General features: G+C 41.7%; 1 protein-coding gene across 2 annotated transcripts in view; it reads right to left on the bottom strand.

The window, feature by feature from the left end:
• The window catches only part of OPCML (opioid binding protein/cell adhesion molecule like), a 498,943-nt gene that overhangs the window by 180,898 nt on the left and 297,886 nt on the right, over positions 1 to 20,159 (bottom strand). The gene's annotated exons all lie outside the window — the stretch shown is intronic.

Raw genomic sequence — 20,159 nt, 5'->3', positions numbered from 1 at the left:
TAAAGAAAGTCAAGGAAATAGACATTGGAATCCTGGGTGTTCCTCCCACTTCTTTGTATAACAAATCTTAGGGATACCTGCAAATGTTGAAAGATAAACAAAGATAAATGGCCTTTTAGGGGGCTGGAGAGGGCGCAGCAGATAACGCCTTGCACTGAATTTAGAGAACAGACCTATTTTTCACTTTTGAGAAACAGAAATAGTTAATAGTATCAAAGCCTGCTGAAGAGCTGGTCAAAGAAAGACTCTGGGAAACCAGATGATGGATGCTGGAGAAATTCCGGGTGGCGTATGGTATGTGGGGATGCTTGCATGGGATGTGAGAGCCAGAAGTCTCCGGAAATCTCTTCTGCGGGTGCACTGATGTCTTTGTTGAGTTCTCAGTCGCTTATGTTTAGAAGTCAAGCCTGTTACCAAACACAAGGTTTCCACCCGGTGTCCAGATCAGCAGTCAACAAAGTCAATGCTCTTTAAAACTGACCTGGATAAGAATCGAGGTTGTATTCCATTGACTGTGACCAAGTTAAAAACAAACAAAAAAAGGCATTGAAGCCTCCAAAATATGACCCCAAGCAACTTCCCCCTTCCTCGCCCCACACTGCCCTCCTCACAGACCCTCTGTTCACGTGGCTAAGCTGACCTATGTGTGCTTCCAGGCGGTTCCTGCTTTTCTACCTGCCTGACTTACTCTCTGTTCTTCTTTCCGTGAACACCCATCCTCTCTCCGTGTCCTCCCACTAGACTTTTTCCAATTCGAGCTCTGCTTCCTGGATGAAGCTCTGTCATCATCAGAGTCATACTGCTTTTGAGATAAAAGCATTCTGAGTGACTCCTAACCATACCCCTCATTTATCTTTAAAAACTAAAACCCAGAGAAACTGGATTTGCTCAAGGTGACCCAAGTAGCTAGCAGTGGCGACAGTTTCCTCTTCTGACCCTCCCTGGTCCTTTGCACTGATGCGTTCTTACTTTATGCCTGTTTGCATATTTGCCTCATGATTTTCACAGGCAGTGTTTTCTCACCACAAATGATGTGCTCTTTTAGGACAGGGTCTACCGGAAATGTTGAATTCTTGAGAAACTTAGAGGAAGGTTTTACACATTTGAATCTATTTAATTGAGATGAATAGAGAGAAAAAAAAGATCTTTCCCTCAAATTCAATCTAGAGTTAAAGGTGAAAGCTTTAAAATGGCATGGATAATAAGACAGGCATTTCTCCGAATACAATCTGATTCAAGATCTTCAAAGCTAGAGGTTAGGTCTAAGAGAAATTAGGCATATGGAAACTATTTGTTCATTTTCAGAAGCTGGAAAGTCCAATTATGTATTGAGATTTATATTTTTATCTCTATTTTAAATCTGATTACTTTAACAAGCATTTCCTAATTTTCACCACTATACTGAGTGTTTGACAGTTTTTATTGCCAAGGGGCTGATTAACTGGAGTGTTCAATTCAAATTAAATATGACACATTTATTGCACATATGAATAATGTTCATATATTTTATTCAAATAACCCCTAGACTCTACAAGGAATTAAAAAAATGGGGAAAAAAAACCAGACTTTGAGTTTCAAGGAGCTTACCCTTTTTTTTTTCCTTTCTTTTTTTGACTGTTTATGATATGGGACAGAGTAGATGAGATAGGCCAAAAATAACATTTTAAAAAGAGTAAGAGGACTACTGCCTTCTGCTAAGGTTCTAGGAACTTGATATCTGTGGGCTCTGAGTGAATCATTATAGCAAAGGGGAAAAGATCACAAGTAATAGGGTGTGTTGGAATTTGCACATATCCTTCCTCTGCCATCTTATTAGTGGTGAAATCATGGGAAGATTGCTTCATCTCTCTAAGCCCTGGTTTGTTCATCTGTAAAATAGGGCTAATAATGGTATTGTCCTCAAAGAATTGATGTGAGGATTAAATGAGGTACTGCACACAAAAGGTTTAGCAAAGTTCATTGTAAAAACTCAGGACCTCTAAGCTGTTACTAGTTTTAGGACTAGAGACTACAGAGAAGTAAGCTGTTATTAGTTTTAGGACTAGAGACTACAGAGAAAACAACCTTTAGGCCAAGTCTATGTTTCAGGAATGGGAAGATGAGCAGCCAAGATAAGAGAAAAAAAAAAAAGGATCGGTGACAAGAAAAGCCACAACAGCAGGGTAAAAGCCCAGAGACGTGAGGACGAAGAGAGAAAGAACACAGGCCACACCTGAAGGAGCAGGTCTGTTACACCCAGCTGGTTAGAAATAAAGAGATCACTTAGCAAATTGCTTCTGGGACATTGACCAATGCAGAATAATTCCATTTATGCTTCATAAAGATGCTTTGTGTTACTTACCATGTCTCTACCTGCATCTTTGGAGACATGACTTCCAACATGCTTTAAAATTGGATATGAACCATTCTTATTGAGAAAAGGCCGTAAGCAGCAAAAGGAAACTCACCCAGTCATTATCCAGTTGACCGGATCCTTATGCGTACACATTGGCCAAGTGGATGCACAGATTGATAAGACAGTTCATAGTTTCCACTACTGAAATACAGCTCTGTCTTGACCTAAGGTCACAGAACATAACTTTTCTCTCTGTGACCAGCCATAATGATTGCTGCTATATCTACTAAATGTAGGGATCTGAACACAGAAGGTACATCTATATTAATTAATATATTAAATGATTAATAATATACTAAAGATCTGCTTGAGCAATTTGTAGTCCTACAATATAAAAAAGCGGCTTATAACTTGCCTGCTCACTGTATTTCCCTCAATTTAGAAAAAATTGTGTAGACGGGGGCCACTCACATGCATCACAGGTATACCCCTTGTAGCCTTTGAATGCGGTCCTATAGCTACACATAACTATCTCCCTCACTACACTGGTAGTAACTCGAACATAGTTTTCTTTTTAATTTCTGTATTCCTAACCACCTAGTCCATGCCAGGCCAGCAGGAGACACTCTACAAATGTTTGCTGAGCGACCAAACATCCTCTAGCCCATGTCACACTCTGCATTGTACAGCTATTCCATTTTCTTAAGAAAAGTGGTCCAGGTTGATACTTAACTCTACATCGCTCTGCTTGTTTCTCAACACGAATGGTTCGTATCCAATTTTACATGAATGTGGAAATTCATGCTCCTTCATGACACGTTGCACCCTAGGGTCCCAGATTATCAGCGCCCAAGACCCAGGCCCTTCGCCAGCATCATGTCCAATGAGGTGGGTGGGACAGAGAGCTTTCCCAGTCTCCAACCAGATTATTATCTCCTCAAGTGGGCTTTCCTAAGCTGGACTCAACAAGGACAGGATATGGCAGAGAAGGCCAGTCAGACCAGACCAATTTACAGATCAGATCCTTGATTCTAAACACAGGTACCTGACCCATCACTGTGGATCTAGATGCAGGCAGTGCTGGTCTGTCCTGTGTACTGCTGGCACCAAATCTGTGCCTGGAACATAACAGGCACTCCATAAATGCTTGTGGAAATATGAGGAAACAAGCAAACGAGTAACTTATTTAAGAGGAAAAACGGCACGTGGAACTTAAATGCCATAAACAAGGATCTGAGCAAAGGCCCAAATGTAAGCTGTCAGTCTAGAAGTAACAGGTGAAATACCACAATTGAGCAGTGGGAAGACCTGGCAGCAGGTGCCAGGGATGCAAATCTGCTGAACATGGGCAACTAAGGCTGCAGGCTAAACTCTCTTTGAAGCTGAGGTTCAAGGGCAGTATCTATAGCCACTAGATTGAGGTTCCCCAGCCCTGAATACCCTCAGCAAGGCTGGTTTGACACTGTCTCAGATACAGCCTGGCACACGATTCCAGATATTTCTTCCACTTAATGTTAGAACTGGGCATAAAATATGGAGGTGGACTGTTCTCAAAAATGTGGCTGAAGGAGGACATATCTGCTAGGATTAGGAAAAAGCAGAAATAAGAGGGAAGCAGGAACGTCATTAAAGGGACTATTTTGTACATCTTGTAAACGGAGAGGTCCACCCAGATAGAAGAAATCAGCTTCAAATGCAGTTTAAAAAGCTGATTCTTGGGCTTCCCTGGTGGCGCGGAGGTTGAGAGTCCGCCTGCCGATGCAGGGGATGCGGGTTCGTGCCCCGGTCCGGGAAGATCCCATGTGCCGCGGAGCGGCTGGGCCCGTGAGCCATGGCCGCTGAGCCTGCGGGTCCGGAGCCTGTGCTCCGCCACGGGAGAGGCCACAACAGTGAGAGGCCCGCGTACCGCAAAAAAAAAGAAAAAAAAGCTGATTCTTTTTCTAGGTTTAACAACTACAGAGATAAGAAATCTATGGCTGTAGAGCACGAGCCTGACCTAGTCATCTGTCTGGGCGCTGGAGTGCTTGCTGGTGGGTGGTATGTTGACGAAGCCAGGGTTTGATATAAGGGATGTTCAAACAATCTTGCCAAGAAGGCGGCTAGTAACTCAGCTACATTTTTCTACTAACGTATTAGAACCTTTGGAAATTGGTTCTGCTCTTTCCTTTTTTTTTTAGATTGCAAAATTGGATCTTTTTTTAGTTCCTTTCAGGAGAAGGGAGAAATATTTATGAAGCTTATTAGCGAGCAGACAGCACTTTACCTGATAAATATAAACTATTCCCGAGCCTCCCAGGGTCTCCTTTACTATCTCCCAGAGGAACAGAACAGGGTTTTTACACATTAAAATAAATCTTCAGTGCTTTATCACCACGGGCCCTGAAGGGGTTGAATGCAGTGTCAAGAAAATTATTCAGAGATTTTTCTTCTCCACTCACAGTAGCCTTAATTTAGTGTATCCTCACGTCTGCTATTTCTTTTCTGAGAAAAGCCGGAATAAATGCAAGCCAGGAAGCATTGTATGGAAAGCTTATTTGTTTGGACGTATGATCATGGTGAGGCTGTGGATCCACTTCTCTTCGCCAGAATACATTCTAAGGAGAGGCTCAAGCTGCCTCGTATTCCCAGGCCCTGGCTGGGGGTGGCTGGCCTGGAGCCACATGCCCTGGACAATCGAGAGACTTTCTTCTACCTAAAAACCAGAAGAGCGTGGCAAGCATATGCCTGGTGGTATGGTTACCTTGAATCACCCAGATAATTGCTTTAATTCTGCATTTCACTTCCCTAACACAGATCTATTCGTGGAAAGGTTTTGGAGGGGCTTGTTTACGTCTGGATTTTAAAGGAAACAACAATTTTCCGAAGCATCACTCATCCGCAGACAATTTAGAAACATTTTATTAAAAAAATAATAATAAAAGCACTTACATCGACCCTAAAAGTATGAATATAACAAACAGGTAACTGGGTGCGCACTCATTTGCATACACAGTCAGGCATTGATGGGACAATATGCCCAACTGTGCATGCAAAGGAAGGTTTCATTTGGGGACACCTGTCTCCTGGGGGTCTGTTTTCAACATGCAGCTTTTTCTAAATGCACCATTTTGGCTTCCTTTTCCTTAAATGTGAATGTGGTCTGAAAGCTGCTAGCTCCAGTTCTGTTTCTGTTTGGGGAGATTCTAAGTGACGACCTAGCATCTTAATTGTCTTGTAGACTTTGCTTTGGCTTCCAAGGGCAGTAGGGTGGGGTGACTAGAAGAAATGTTATAGGAGTCTCAAGAAAGTGCTGCTGGTTGACGGCAAAGATGATCTTGCTGGATAAAATCAATTTGGATGACTTTCTTGAAGTTGATATTACCAAGATAATAGATTATGTCTGACAGCTAGATTTTGGTCAACACATTTAATTTTTTTGTCAATTTCTCTGCTAGGCAAGACCTACATTGTGAAGTCTTGCTTCTATTCTTTTAAATAAAACTCCATTTTAGAAAGAAAAAAAAATCATGAAAAAATATACTGGAAGAAAAAAATGAGTCACTTTTCTTTCCAAATCATGCGCTTCAGAGAAGACTTTTCACATGAACCATTAATCATTCCTGAGCCTTATCAGCATTTAACTAAAGTTTGCGTGTGTGTGTGTGTGTGTGTGTGTGTGTGTGTGTGTGTCTTCCCTCCTCAAGAACAAGGGATGTGAGAATGGATTGGAAATAAATTAAGTGTTCTTAGGACTTTGCAAATCTACACTAGTTTTCATTTTGCAATGACAGGAGCTGTTTTATTCCATTTGTAAAATAAGTAGACCCCATGGTTTTAGACAGGGGAATCTGGGTTTTCTGTATCTACAGATGTTTAGAGGTAGGAGGACTTCTAACCAATTGTTCATCACTATCCTACACTCAAATACTGATCTGAAAGAGGGCTCCATACTGCAGTACTTGTGCGCAGTGTTTCTCTCTCAGAGTTAAAAATGATGCTGGATAAATACAACCTTTTGGATCTTAAAAACCACTGCGATCTCCAGCAAAATGTTCATCTTTGAACACGAGCTTCTCTGCAGAAAATCTTATATACGTGTAAGAAGGTATTATATTCTTAACTTGCACATAAACCTGAATTAGAATTTTATGTTCTGGCCCTGAGTGTATGGCCCTGGTTAATCCTCACTAAGAAGCTGGGTGACAGTAGAGAAGAATGATTTAGTTCTCTGGAAACTGGTTTGGACATCTTTAGTGATGAAGAAGCAGGACTAACTAATCATCGAGGTCCGGATCGAATACTCCATCAGCCTGTTCCAAGTATGATCCCACTCTTGAATCAAGCAACAGGGCACAGGTCCAAGAATGACAATAATATTTAAGTCTGGATCTCCTTGTGTCTTGTTTTATTTTAGAAAGGTAATGAGAACTCAAAAGCATATTAAGTTATTAGGAGCTCTGTATGTCCATCATGCAGTGACTTTCATGTTTGCGGATGCTCTCTGCATAACGTTCACGTGTAATTAAGGTTGGCATTGTTGCTTACCTACTCGATAGCTCTTCCAACCACCACCGACTGTTAACAGCCTTCTTCCTGTATGACAGAGACCACCTTCCTCTAAAGAGCCTCAAGTACCAGAAGCTCATTTTCTGAGCCTCTCTTGCAGCGAGCAGTATGTGGCAGACCATCAAATCTTCATTTTAATTAGCAGGGTCTGAGGGTAAGTTCAAGGGAGTATATCTAGAGAAGCTTCCCTCCTTAATGAAAATGGACATAAGAGAAAACCCTCCTTCTTTTTTCTTCTCCTAAATATTGCTGTGTCTCCATGTTTGTCTGCAAATCCCAACACTGCTTTTTAATTCTGATGGTTCAAACCTGACGACCAAACCCACATACTGAGAAAAGACAGAGTCTGGGTGCTGAGACTACAATCGTAGTCCTGATTTCCATGCATCTTCTGACTGCTCCTGTGAGATAATACATGTCTTTATTGTTTACGTCCCTTTGAACTGATGTGGGGGAGGAGAGGCTTCTTCACCATTACAGATTTCCCTTTTATCTGAGTGACCCTGTTGGCCTTTCTCAGAGCTTCCAAAACACCTGTCACCACCAGGGAAGGAGGAATATCTTAATCTGATGAGTGATTTTTGGAAAGATAAAGTAGGACATATCAGCCTTTTCCTTTCTTTTGGGAGCGGACCTTTGCACAGAGGTCCTGCACTGTGCAATAGGAGAGGCCAGGCCTGGCCCGGGGTTGGGGGTGGGGGCTGGAGTTTCCCAGTATTCCCTGCAAATGTGGATATGGACCGCTAATACTTACATTCAGTACCGGAACGCCCATTTGCCTGAAGATATAAACCACATTACCTGTGGTCAATTTTTATCAGAAATATCAGAAACAAAGGTGCTATTTTTTTTTTTTTTTTGCGATACACGGGCCTCTCACCGTTGCGGCCTCTCCCATCGCGGAGCACAGGCTCCGGACGCGCAGGCCCAGCGGCCACGGCCCACAGGCCCAGCCGCTCCGCGGCACGCGGGATCCTCCCGGACCGGGGCACGAACCCGCGCCCTCCGCATCGGCAGGCGGACTCTCAACCACTGCGCCACCAGGGAAGCCCAGGTGCTATTTTTATCTCTATTTTCTCCTTGTCTGACTTTTAAGTTTTCCTGAAGTTGGGCAGGGCAAAGAGACATTACTAATAGCCCTCCTTAAACACCAGGAGTCGGTGTTTTGTTACTTACAGCAGAAAACAATTTATGCTGTTTATACAGATTTTCTGATTAGATTAGGACCAACTTTATAGCTGGGACAAGGCCACTTCCTTAGGTCTTCCTGTCATCCGAGCTCAGAGCTCAGCTCACACATAATTCTAGTTGCTGATGAACTGACTTACTTGTCACGAAGGCTCTGGAAATCAATTCAACATCTTAGATGTTTCTCTAATATGGTGAGAACATCATTCGTTAGGTATTTGGTAGATGTATGAAGAATGCTGAATAGTTATGCTTCTTTATATCCTCTGGTGGTGAAACTCCGCCCCACCCCCCCCTGCCCATCTGAACAGTTGGAAGGCGTCCAGAGTTGAACAATAGCTCCGCTAAAGGAAAGACTTACACGGAGGGAGGGAGATGGTGAGATCTGCATAGTTTGGCTAAGTGACAGCTGAGAGGCAGTTACAACAGTAGATATATGTTTCACATACTAAGAAGAATGATTACGCAGGCCTGCTGAAGGGGGGAAGCAGAAAGAGATACATTCAGGCTGAATATCATGGACTCGTTCAGGAGGAGACTTCTCTGAGGCTAGGCTGTCTTGTCCTAGAGATAGAATGGCGCACTGAAAATAATACAGCCTCAGAGAGAGACAGACCTCCATTTAAGTCCCAGCTCTATTACTTAAATGATATCTGACCTTACAAAGATGACTTTGTCTTTCTGAATATCAATGTTCTCCATCTTTTACATGGACATGGTATTTATTACCTGCTCTTCTTAGGTTGCAGAGTTGTGAAGGTCTAATGAGTTAATGAATGCAAAGGAAAATTTATAATCATAAAGAAGTATATAAATGTCATAGATTGCTTTGATGGCAGGTCCACAAATTTATGATCTCATCCCACCCTTTCTTCACCCTCTCCCCAAACCCCACCAGCAAAGCTGCTGGAATGGGACTCGGAGAGTCCCTCGGGGGCCTCCAAGAAACCGTCCACATCTCTACCTGGCACAGTCATGCCAGGATTCCCTTCTGTTGTGTTCAGCTGGACCCAGATTCCCTATCCTGGGGATGTTTACAGGAGGGACTCATTCTGGGTGGAAATCATTCTAACAGCCCAGCCCAGATAGATAAGCATGACCCTCCCATGTTCATTTCCAGAGACGTGCTTGGTCACCGAGCAGTAAACCTGAACAAACATTATGATTGCGTGCCCTTCTGTAAACAGACCTTCAGCAGCTCAGAGATGACCTGGTGTTAACAGAAAAACAGCAACAACAGCAACAGTATTGATTCGACCTGTGCTCTTAACAGACATTCTATGATAGATTTCCCTATGTTTTAATGCTAGATATTATGTTTTATACTTTTAAATACAGTTCTTTCCCTTCTTAGTCTACTGACTTTTTAATACTTTTGCCATAGGGTAATTATTTAATAAACAGAGTCAAATATGAATATTTATTTCCTTTTTAAACTAGTTTTTAGGTTTCTTCTCTTGGGTTAAACAATATGCACCCTAAAACTAGAGAGATATATAGTCTAGGCATACATATTCATACATTTTCCTTTGAGGTTATTTTGTTATTTTAAGTATTTAATCCATTTTTAAAATTTAGCTGGATTACTTTATGGAGATAAAAATTACATATCATAGACCTTAAGTGTATAACTTGATGCATTTTGAAAAAGTTATATTCTTAGGTGACAACCATCTAAAACAAGTAATGGATATTTCCTTATAAAGTTCCCTCATAACGTTCTTGCAGTAGCAGTCACTATTTTGATTTCTATCACCGTAGACTAGTTTTACCCATTTCAGTGTCATCTATATGGCCTCAGAGAAAATGTGCCTGTTGAGTCTGATTTCTTTTGCTTAACCTAATGCTTCTGAAATCTTCCTAGATGATGTATATACTGCTAGTTCATTCTTTTTAAATTTTTTGCTGAGTAGTATTTCACTGGATGAACATATCACAATTTGTTTATCCGTTCTCCAGTTAATGTATATTTGGTTTGTTTCCAGATTTTTGTTATAATGAATGAAGCTGTTATAAACATTTTCATGCAAGTCTCTTTGCAGACGTATGTTTTCATTTCTCTTGGGTAAATACCAAGGAGTGGAAATGCTGGGTCATGAAAGAGATGTATGCTGAAATTTATAAGAAACTACCGAATGTTTTAAAAAGCACTGTACTTTTATCTACTCTCACCAGCAATGCATGAGCATTGCAATACCTCTACATCCTCACCAATACTTGGTGTTGCTAGTCTCTTTACTCTCTGCCAAGCGAGTAGGTGTCTAGTGGTGTGTTCCCTCAACTCAGAGAACACACGCACGCGTACATACACACACGTGTCCTTTTTACCTATCGTTGTAACACACACATTCTCTCATATTACAAATGTTCTTTACAAGCACAAGGACTATATGTAAGCCATCATCTCTCTACTAATCAGAATAACACGTTTTCTACTATCATAAATAACAGCATGATGAACATCTTTCAACACTGACATTTGGGTTTTAGTCATTGCTTTAGTCAAAATTCACAGGTGTGTAATCACCACCTTAAAGAACAAAACTGTTTCAGAGGTCTTGGGTACAAACTGCAAATTGCTTTCTAAATTAATTTACACCCTGATAACCTTTGACAGTGACTTTTTTACCATAACTGTCCCACAAGTTTTTAATGTCAATGTAATAATTGAAAAATGGCATTTTACTGTGTAATATCTTCCTAAGTGAATTAGTTTATTTTTGTGTACCAACTTGTGTTAATAATTTCATATCCTCTTAAAATATCTATTCTTTTTTTATCTATTAGTGCCTTTTATTTTCCTTAAGTCAATTATCACTGCCTATTTAGAGAATAATGATATTAACCCTATGCTTGACATAGATGCAGTCAATAATTTTTCCAGTTTTCTTAACTGTTTGATTTTGCTTTAAATAGAACAACTTTCTACAGAGCAAAGATGACAAGATGACATGAACTGAAGGATGTGATGAACCCAATGCTGCACCTGGGGCCAATTAAGAAAAAGCAAAAGAAAGCGCAAAAAATAATAATCATTTTTAGGTGTTTCTGACATTTAAAAAGGATTTTGTTGGTGTAATTTAAAAAAATGTGGTTATGTAGCAGTGCTTTGTTACTAATTCTTAAATTATCTTCAGAGTAATCCCCGTTTTTAAGACATCACTAATGCAGATAAAACTATACTAGGGATTAAATATAAGTTAGCTGATCCTGTTTAAGGGCATGTCCGTGTACAGGCATAACTCGCGTTACTGCACTTCACTTTATTCTGATTTGCAGATACTGTGTTTTTTACAAACTGAAGGTCTGTGGCAACCCTGCTCTGGTGCCATTTTTCCAAACAGCATCTGCTCACTTCACGTCTCTGTGTCACATTTTGGTAATTCTCACATTTCAAACTTTTTCATGATTATTTTTCATGATTATTATATTTGTTATGGGATCTGTGATCAGTGACCTTTGATGTTACCCCTATGACTCACTGAAGGCTCAGATGATGGTTAGCATTTTTTAGCAATCAAATATTTTAAATTAAGGTATGTACTTTTTTAGACATAATGCTATTAAACTATACTTAATAGACTACAGTATGGTGCAAGCATAACTTTTATGTGCACTGGGACACAAAAACATTTGTGTGACTCGCATTATTGCAATATTTGCTTTTTGGTGGTGTGGAATCAAACCCCCTAACATCTCCAAGGTTGCCTGCAGTACAAGTGGCAAGTGAAAGCAATGATTTAGACATGTAGATTCTCAAAGGTATTCATGACCTTCTTCTGGTCAGTTAGGTTACATAGACAGGCCAAGGGTTATCAACTGCATTCAGTGTGTTGTTTCAGGCAGGTACCTGGGACCTGTTTTGATCAGGTATGGTAACACACAGAGACGTGAAAATGACTGTCTTGAGGGAAGAAGTTTCTTCTACTTACAGATCCTTAGAAACAGGGGGCAGAGCACAGCACAGAGGCCACATGGGGCAGGACCAGGGCAGCTCAGGAGCAGAGCGCGTGGGGAAAACGTGGGCAAGAGCCTTTGTAGTGGTTTCCATGGGAAGGTCAAGGCAAGCAGGGCATGCAGGTTTAGGACTGGCTAGTTTAAATAATTTCTGTAGGATCTGGAGTGTAGATGCTGTCCTAGTTGCCTGGTCCCTGGCCCTGAGGTGAACAGGGCAGGTACAGAGTGGCCCTACGTAAAGGAAGTGGTAGGGAGCTTGGGCTCTGGATAGGTTTGTTTGCATATGAAAGGTATGCTTGCTTGCTGGCCAGTTGGTTATTATCCTGGAAAATGGTTAATCTTGGGAAGGGCAGTCCCTCCAGGGCCAGCAAGGCTCTAGATGCCAAGCATCAGAACACAGAAAATATAGACAGAGTTAATACATATGTTAACAGAAACACCCTTCTCTTGGGAGTTTGGGATTAGCAGAGCAAACTGTTATATAAAGGATGGATAAACCACAATCCTACCGTATAGCACAGGGAACTATATTCAATACCCTGTGATAAACCATAATGGAAAAGAATGAAAAAGAATGTATATATAGGGGCTTCCCTGGTGGCACAGTGGTTGAGAGTCCGCCTGCCGATGCAGGGGACACGGGTTTGTGCCCCGGTCCGGGAAGATCCCACATGCTGTGGAGCGGCTGGGTCCGTGAGCCATGGCCGCTGAGCCTGCGCGTCTGGAGCCTGTGCTCCGCAACGGGAGAGGCCACAACAGTGAGAGGCCCGCGTACCGCAAAAAAAAAAAAAAAAAAAAAAAAGAATATATATATATATATATATATATATGTATATATCTATGTATAACTGAGTCTCTTTGCTGTACAGCAGAAATTAACACAGCATTGTAAATAAACTATATTTCAACAAAATTTTTTAAAAAACTTGTCAAATTTCTTTATATTGCAAATAGAATTTGAAAAATATTCTTTTCCACACAATTTCCAAATACTATTATTATTTTTTTCTCCTAAACTTCTTATCCAAACAATTGTACACTCCAATCTTTTTCCCTTCGGAATGTACCCTACATTTCTTCTCTCTCCTTCCCTTCTCTGCTCACCTCTCTTTCAATCTCTCCTTACTTTTGTCACAGTGACAGCAATGCCCTCCCAGGAGACCTTCCCAACTCTTGTCTTTTCTCCCCCAGCTCATCTGCATATCTGGGACAGCGTAATCTTTAAATATTGCATCTCTCAGGCCACTCATTTAAGTGGCCTCCTATTTTCCTCCATATCAAGTCAAAGTCTCCAACCTAGATTAAAATAGTCTTTCTCTGTAATTCCCTTTTCCTTAATTACCATCATCTTTCCAAATACTACCCATTATTCAAGGCTCCATCTCTATTTCAAAGCACTATCTTACTCTTATCTAACTTCTTTTCCCAGAGACAGTTATAAAAATGAATTCTGATTGGATTTGATCTAGGACTGTTCATTTTAAATGCATCAGCCTCCTATTCCAACTGGATGTTCCCTGAGGGCAAACGTTTCGTTTTGCACCTACTCCTGGGCTCGTACAGCACTTCCCCACTGCTGTGATTTTGCATACTTTCCTCTCTACAGAGAATGCTGCTCCCAGGACTTATCCACAGGGAAATCATCTGTTCATCATCAGAAACTCAGCTCAGTAAAGACCTCCGTGACCATACCAGACAGGCACTCTCTCCTCTATGAAGCCACGATGTTTGCTTGAACACATCTGTATTTTAGCATTTGATTATAGCTGTTTACTTCCCATGTCTGCCTCCACTACCACAGTGTGAACTGTGGAAGGACGGAGACCACAACTTACACACAGGCACGTCTCCACAGCCAGGCAGCTCATGTGTATACAGCAGGTGCCCTTTACCCGAAGCATGAATATTTAGATAGTGAGTATACAGGAGGTGCTCTATAGTTGAAGCATGAACATTTAAGACTAGGAATCCTGAATACAACACCTGCCCCCAACACCCCTGCTGTAAAGACTGCCGTAAGTAATTGGGTTTGAATTCTTTTTTTTTTCCCCCCTTAGAGGACACTTAACATTTTACCTACAGACTGAGTAAATCCAATCAATTCATCTGGGATGGTGGAGTTATTAGATAATTCACATTGCCGCCATAATAATCCTTTCAGTAGATAATATAGTTTTTTCTGGTCATTATGTATCATATTTCCTGTTGCTAAGTTATTTGAGCAATTCAACAACCATTTCCCTGTAGTCTGACACCAAAATACTCCCCTAATTGCAGCAGATATATAATGGATCTGCTTATTTTTCTTTCTAGATTTATGCTTCACTCTCTATTTATAGCCTTTCAGTGTTGGCAGGTGTGATGTTTCATCATCTGAATATATTGTAAAAAGAGTTGTTTTTAAAAGAGTGACTGTATCTATATATAGAATGTTCCCTTTAAAATGTTCTGTATATGAGAGATATTTTCAGCCAAAGAACAAATGTGAAAGAGTACATAATCCAGAACCCAGGCAGCTTGATCAGTAATCCTTTTTTAATATATATATCTCACATCACACAGCACTGAACCAGTTTATTTGAATCCTAGACCTACTCCTACTTCTTCTGGTAGAGTCATTTATTTAGGCCATGTCAAGATGCCCTTAGTAGATCATTATTCCCAAGAGGAAAACCTATTCATACAGAGAAGTGCATTTTTCATTCTTTACCAGGCCTTTCCCATATCTTCTGTACACTTTACCTGCATTCACGATAAGGCACGTATATTTTTTAAAATCAAAATCTAGTGACATTAATCATATTTCTCTCCTGGCAGAAAGTCCTTCTGTGGTTTCCAAATTCCTTATTTTTGTATTGAAGTTCCCATAGCACCTGACTTTGCTTTTCCGTCCGGCTTTATCTCCCTCCATATGTTCCTGCCATGCAAAGCTCCTTAGATTTTCTCGAATAGGCCATGCTATTCCACAGGTCCACGCCTGCCACGCCTGTTCTCCCTTGTCAGTTGGGTTTAGTTTTAGTCATCCTTCCAGAATCTTAGTGTCAACCCTTCTCTAAAATGTTCCCAGCTGTCCCTATAAGGGGATGACTATTTCCTTTTCTAGGCTCTGTTACAGCCTGTTCATACACGTATCAAGATGCCTGAGATTCATTGTCTATTGACATCTTTATTTGATTTATACCAAAGACTATACGGTCCTCAAAGAAAGGAAATGCATAGGGCCTGGTGCCTACCTCATAGGAGGAGCTCAATGAATGTTTGCTGAAGAAAACAAATGCAGACAGGTAATTAAACATCTAAATACAATACAATGTAGTAAGTGCTACAAGAGAATTGTTCCTGATTTGCAGGGAGAAGATAGCCTACAGCTCCAGCGGCCCTGTTCGGGGCACTTTAAATGGCCACGAGGACTCCTAAGGTTGGCAACAGTTAGGAGTTGTGCAAGATGCCCCATTTAGTATTCACGCCACACACACGTGTTCGAGCTCCCCGATGCCAGGCACCATGCTAGGTGCTGGGCTTAAGGAGATGAAAGGCCCTGTGTCTGACTCCAAAATCAGACCAGACAGAATACTAAGCAGACAATGGCACACATGGGCTCTGGAATAGTGGCGTATGTATGCGACGCGGCAGCACACAGGAAAGGCACCTTATTTAACCTTCCAGTTTCAGAAAGGCTCTCCTGAAGAGATGACACCTGATCTGCATTCTGAGGGGGCGAGCAGGGGTGTTTCTGCAAAAGGCACAAGTGCCTGCCACAGCTCAGAGGTGTGAAGATCACGGTGGTGATTCAGAGGCAGTACAGGAGCTGGCTGATCTTAGAGCTGGTGGAAGAGGAATCACGGGAGCCGATGGAAGTCATCAAGCCCCACTCAGATCACAGAGGACTTTCTAAAACGCACATCTTTTCACACCCCTGCTCTCTGTAAAAGGCTACATGAGCTCTCCCGTGGCCATCAGCGTTCATACAACTTAGCACCATAGTGAAAGGTCACTGACGTCTTGTGAGGCAGAGACTGAAAAAGGTGAGGCACGAGGGAAAAAACACGGAAATTGGGGGAATCCGGGTAAGAAGAAATAACTTGTCTTGAAGCACTGGTTTCAATTATTTAAAAAAAGTACTCAGGTAATTAAAAATACTAGAAACATGGACTTAAATACCTAGGTGATTGTATTTGGAGGAACAAGAGAGAGAGGGATGTGTGAAAGATGGTCCCCTGGTTTCAGTAGGGGTTATGACTATCAGATAAATTACCTATTAAATCTGAATTTAAATGTCAAATAGTGTTGGTCAACGGATATAATTTCCAGTTATAAAATTTTCAGTTATTTATAAATAAAGAAGTTCTGAGAATCTAATGTACAGCATGGTGACTACTGTTAATAATTCTGCATTGTAATAACACTATATTGTATGCTCAGAATTTGCTAAGAGAGTAGATCTTAAGTGTTCTCACCACAAGAAGAGAAATAGTAACCATGTGAGGACGTGTTATGTATATCAAATCATCACATTGAACTCCCTGAATACACACAATTTTTATTTGTCAATTATACCTCAATAAAGCAGGAAAAAAATAAAAAGACAAAAACAAAAAGCACTGAGCAGACATACTTATACTAAAAAAATGATCTGTTACTCATCTGGAATTTAAATGTAACTGGTGTCCTGTTGTTTCTGTTGCTAAATCCTGCAGCTGTACTTGGAGCTTGAATGATAATACGGACCAGAAAGAGGAGGAGGGTGGAGGGTGGGAGAGCTAAGGGGGTCACGGTGGGCTGTTGAGAGCCAGCTGATGGACACTCAGGGGTGTGTGTCTGAGACAGTCACTGAGGAGTTCAACAGAAACATGCAGACTGTGGAGCTATGACTAAAAGTTGGATTAGTGAGATCGACCTGGGGCCGTGTAGACTGCACAAAGGTGGACCCTGGATGGAATCTCCATGCAGGTTATACAGAGGCAAGGCATCCTTGAGAGAGAATGAGAATGTTAGAGCAGGCAGGTAGCTAGAGATGAGCAGAGAAGGGGGGTCACAGGCCAAAGGGCAAGAAGCCACACATCTTTCAAACGACGGGGGTCCATGGGCAGACAAAGAAAAGCAGGGGCCTCCAGATTGACAGGAAACCACGCATTTTGGGGGCAATAAGCGTCATGGAGACAGACAAAGAAAGGTGGGAAAGGGCAGGAATCTCTGGCATCTGAATGTAACCCGTTGTTCATTACGCCCTCATTACAATAAAATTAGCTTTGTAGATAAGAAGTACCCACCATGCGCTGACGCCATGACAGTTCCCATCAAGGCTAAATGAGGACACAAATCCCTCCTCCCCTCAGGAAGATGGAGCTGGGATGAAAATCAGGGAATATGACCCCAAACCCCTCCTTCCCCAGTGAACATTCTGCCCCTTCATTTCCGTGCCCCACATAACCAACTTGCCAAAGAAACTCAGGGCAGCTACTCATGTGAGACTGGCCGTTCTCCCCTTGAGAGTGTACTATTGCTTAAATAGAGCCTCACTTTACTTTCTTGACCTGCCTGTCTTGTTTCTGAATTCTTTCTTCAAAGAGACAAGAACCTACCTTCTGGTGTCAAGAAGGAGTGAGTAGGGTTATGCAGACAACGGAGAGTGAGTGACCTCACAGAAACAAGAGAGTTTCTGTCAGGAGAGAGTGGCAACCAGCTTCAAAACCTACTGAGGGGTGAAGTGTGGGAAGAAACAGGGCCAGCTACTTGGATGTTAACGGTAACCTTGACATGAGCGGTTCCTACAGGGTGGGGCAGAAGCCAGTTCTACCTGCTCTTTCCACCTCCTCAGTTCTCCTAAACACGTGAACCTACTTGCTAAATTCAACTGCCTGTAGTTGCCTTTATGTAAATAAGGTTATTATTTCCATGACAGGGTAGTTTTCTTAATTGATATGCTCAGCCTTGCACATAAATTATGAATAACAGTTGGAATGGTAAGTTGCAAATATTTATTGAGCGCCTGCTATAATCTAGCCAAAATGCTAAGTGTTACAATTATGCTAAACAATGCTGAAATAATTCCTAGCTTTACAGAGTTAGGGATCTATTATAGTGCAAGTACCAATATATGTTAAACTGAAAAGAGCAATCTGTCCAGCACAACTGATGTTCATCAAATACCAACTTTTTAGTGTATATATAAACTCTGAAATTTGTTTTGTCCTTGGCAAGGAACACTACGACAGATCATTCAGTGAAAAGAAATCTTAAATCTTTTTTTTTTTTAAGCAAAAGAATAACTATAAAAAAGTGATTTGTTTTCGCTGTCCCGTCTTAACGTATTCTAACCAGTCACAGCTGTCCAGATTGACCCCGAGTGAGGGAAACCAGACCCAGGCGTATGTGAGGAAGCGGCAGCCTTGGGCTATGCCTACCCACCCACGCATTTTCAGGGTACATTCAGTGATGTATGGTACCCAGCCCCTCCAGATTTTCTCGTTAAAACAATGTATACAATAAAATGAAATAATGATGTTACACCTGTGTCGCCACCTGTCAGTAAATTTATGAACAATTAGAAAATGAAAGTACTTTCCAGGGAGCAATTTGTAGAAACAATAAAATGCTCACTTTTCAGAAATATAATAGAACAACAACTTTTCTCTCCCCCCACCCAAAAACAGCTTTTGCAGTAATTAATCGGTTCTGTTTTGTTGTTGTTTTTAATGTTTCTGTTGTTCAGAATGCACCAGGCAGGCACAACTGCAGGTGCCGAAGGAGCCGTTTAGCATCTCCAGACGATGGTGGGAAGCTTGGAGCAAGCTTTCCACAGGCAGCCACGCCTCTCAATAAACCAGGGTTTATGTCCGCTGTCTCCGGGGTTTTACCACTCAGACACAGATGCCAGCGTCTTCCCTGTGGAGCAAACATTAAGCCCAAGACATCCCTACACAATGCATGTGCTTTTCCCCTTTGACTTTATTCACAAGTGACCTGAGGTCTCCATCCCATGTCCTCCAGTAACAAACCTGGTCATAATAACACCTGAAATGTCTATAGTGCTTTGTGTTGGAGGAAAAGTCTTTCTTTTAGATTAGTCCATTCAAAGGACTGTCAGAGTGAGCATTATCTCCAATTTACAGCCGAGGAAGTCGAGGCTCAAGGTGAGACAATGGGTTGCCTGCGCCTCCGCAGGACGAGACATCACGCCTGGGTTTCTGACTCTGCTCCTTGCTCCATGGTATGAAGAGACTCTCCCAACGCCAATTCAATCAGATTCACTCTTTCAACCTTGATCGACAGCAGACAGGGCACTGCAGACCCCAAACCAAAACATGGTACCTTGGAGAGAGAAAGAGGGCTCATCCCAGGGCCCCAGAATCTGAGAAGCACTTTGGTCACCTCTGTGGACGTCCTGGGCTGGACCTGCCAGAGCCGTCCTGGCCGCAGCTGAGCAGGGGGTGGCCCAGCCCACTGACCCTCTGCCCATGAAAACATCCATTTCCCAGCACAGCCTCGTTTCTCTTCAGAACAACGGTTAGTCCATTTCCTTCTATTTCACCCCTTCCTTTTCATCTTCTTCATTTTTATTTTCCATCTCAAGTCCTTCCCTTCTCGTGCTTTCCCTCCCTCAGTGGCTTGTTACAGGTTACGTGCTTCTCTCTCCTCTTTTCACGTTTGGCCCTTTTGTAAGAGGCCCTCTTTCTTCCTCGTCTTTGTTTGTCTGCCTCCTCTTTCTAGGCTGCCTTTCCCTCTATTCATTGCTATTCTCCCCTAGATCCTTCTCTTGTCACTCCAGGGACGTGAATTTTGATCTTTTCTGCTGGACTAAAGCTTTGTCATCCTTCTTTGTGTTTTCTTTGTGAGTCAGTATTTTTCCCTCATCATTTTTCTTGGTGCAAAAATAAAATCTCTCTTAGCCGTCTATCTGATCCATTCAGTCGCTTGTGTTTTGACCTAAATGTTTGCTCTCCCTTTGATAATTCATTATTTTAATTGTAGCTGTTAGGGCTCTAGGGCTAGGAGGAGACAATGGGTTGTCCCTTTTCCAGTAACTGAAAATGCTTTCTTGTAGTGTCTATAAATTCCATGGAGGACAAACTTATTCCTAAACAAAAGGTTTTATTGGACAAATCCCAAAGCTGTGGGTTTTAATGCTCCAGAT

Source organism: Aethalodelphis obliquidens, unplaced genomic scaffold, assembly GCF_003676395.1.
Source record: "Aethalodelphis obliquidens isolate GAN/ISIS:26980383/991018 unplaced genomic scaffold, ASM367639v1 scaffold82, whole genome shotgun sequence".
Classification (NCBI taxonomy): Eukaryota; Metazoa; Chordata; class Mammalia; order Artiodactyla; family Delphinidae; genus Aethalodelphis; species Aethalodelphis obliquidens.
The sequence above is the reverse complement of the archived record's forward strand: the minus strand, read 5'-3'. Positions and strand labels throughout refer to the sequence as shown.